We start from the raw sequence: 2,406 nt of genomic DNA on the forward strand, positions 1-2,406 counted from the left end.
TTTTGAGAAGTGTTTTTTTTTAAAGGTGAGAAGCAATTTGTGTTTGATTAATTTATTTAAAAAGTGTTTTTGACTACTTTTAATAAGCAGATTGTGTTTGGTTGTTCCTTTCAAAAAAGTGTCTTTGAGTGTCAAATTACAAAAATGGACATGTATCAATGAACTTTACTATCAAAATTATTTTATAGAGAGAAATTATTTTAAACATCTATTATGAAAGAGTTTAATTTAGTTAATACTTTTATTTAATTAAAATTTAAAAATACATATTAAAATTTTCAATAACACATAGATAAATAAAAAAAATTAAATATTGATATAATATCAACACGATAATTTAAATATACTAAAAAATTACAATCAAAATAATATTCAAAAGTAATCCATAAATTAAAATTCAACACAAAAATAAGTAGAATAAATAATTATTGATTAGAAATAAATGGATTAGTGAAGGTATACCTAGTAAATACATATTAATGGTAGGGTTATTTTTGTCTTGAAAAAAATAATTTTCTGCTTCTGCTTCTGATTTTTTTAAGAAGCAGAAATTTTCTGTTTCTCCCCGACCGCAGAAAAACTGCTTCTGCTTCTACTTAAAAGCAGTTTTTCTAATTGGCTAAACACCTCATACATTAAAAAAAATGCTTTTTCACCAAAAAAAAAAAAAAAAAAACACTTTTAGCCTCAAAACCGCTAGGCCAAACAAGCTCTAAGTCAAGTCAATTGTGTATTGGACGCGCTGGAGAGAGGTCATATCATTTATCAAAAAACCAAGAAAACTGGATCAGTATATAAACCACATCAAGAAAAACTAAGTTCCATACCATCTTTCTATTTTCCTCTGAATATTCAATTAACAACATGTCGATAACAAGTTCATTTTTTGCTAGTGTTTTTCTATTTGCCACATTCATAACAAGCTCTGTAGCCCATTATGTAACCCATGTCGATCCTCCTCCTACTACTACTACTACTATTCCATCATGTAACCCTCTTTTGTGCGGCGATACTACAATACGTAAGGCTCAATAATTCAGATACAATAAACTGTAGTCTCAAGAAATTATAGTGCATATTTTTCTTACTACATCTATTTTTTTTTTTGTGTGTGTGTGTGTGTTTTTTTTTTTTTTTTTTGAAATTCTTCAGGTACTATTTGGGTGATAAAATTTCTTGTGGGAATACCAATATTGATTGCAGTTGTGGTGTGGCAGTACAAAAGGCGGAATTAGCACACATCGAGTGATGATGGTTTTGGGATTAATGCTACCTCCAATGAACAGAACTGTTAGGATTCTTGATTGTTGCTAAGCACATAATCCGACTTGCATTATTGTACTGTTTTTACAATAAAAGATTCACCGGTTTTTCATAACCAAGTTAAACTCGTGTTCACTCTACCCCTGTTTGGATGGTTGTTTCTGTGGTTCATTAATGTATGATTTTCTATGAAATCATGTTTGCATCCATTTTTCTTAAAATTATGTAGTATGGTGTTGTAAACCCGTTGTATCCATTGTTCTTCCTTCCATTTTGTTCAAGCAATGAGATGTCTCTCCACAATAACTTTTTGTCATTTTTTATGTGGGAAAATATCTAAATATACCCCTAAATATTCTCTGAATCCCAATTTATGTGCACTTTCCTTTTTAATCCGTCCAAAAAAGAATGTCACATTTCTATATTTAAAAATAATTTGACTTTAAAAATCCACTTTTATCCTCAATGATATGATTTTCAACCACACAAACATCTAAGGCTTATTTTGGGTCACAAATTTCAAAAGTTTTTTTTTTCTTAAACTTTGTGGCTAGTCAAATGATGCCATATAAATTGGGACTAAGGGATATGATTTAGAAGAAAAATATATTCTTTGTTAAAACGGTGGCATATTTATACCTCTATTGCTATACAAATGGCTCGAATATGTCTAATTTACCGCTCTATGTTTAAAATTATATACATTTTAAGATTCCCCCCCCCCCCCCCCCCCGCAACCCTAGTGGAAATCGGTCCCCAATCCGCCTTATCAATATTTTATATTTATTTTGTATATCTATCAGAATATCAAAGAAATAAGCAAACCCATTGAATTGGGGTCTTAAGCATGTTATAATTTGAGAAAATGATATAAGGTACCTATTTAAGATTCTTTATTACAAAATATATAGATAATTTTCCTTATTTAGAAAACATAACGATATTTAACAAAACATGACGGATTTTCATATATTTGTCGTTTTTTTTTTTTTCAGAAAATAATTATTTTTTTAAAAAAAATTTAAACTTTTTTTAAAAAAATAATTTAATTTTTTTTTCTCAAAGGCTTAAAAGATTACCTCAAATTTTTACGTATGAAAGTTGGATGAAAAATGTATGAAATGTCTATGTGTGAGCGAAAAT

The 2,406-nt window shown here is 28.6% G+C and overlaps 1 long non-coding RNA gene across 1 annotated transcript; it reads left to right on the forward strand.

Annotated features, from left to right (window-relative positions):
* Window positions 1-418: 418 nt before the first annotated feature.
* Window positions 419-1,457, forward strand: LOC132632047 (uncharacterized). Its single transcript, XR_009579233.1, has 2 exons — window positions 419-1,021; window positions 1,153-1,457. It is a non-coding gene; the product is annotated as an uncharacterized LOC132632047 (long non-coding RNA).
* The last annotated feature ends 949 nt before the right edge of the window (window positions 1,458-2,406 follow it).

Source organism: Lycium barbarum, chromosome 3 (assembly GCF_019175385.1).
Source record: "Lycium barbarum isolate Lr01 chromosome 3, ASM1917538v2, whole genome shotgun sequence".
NCBI lineage: Eukaryota > Viridiplantae > Streptophyta > Magnoliopsida > Solanales > Solanaceae > Lycium > Lycium barbarum.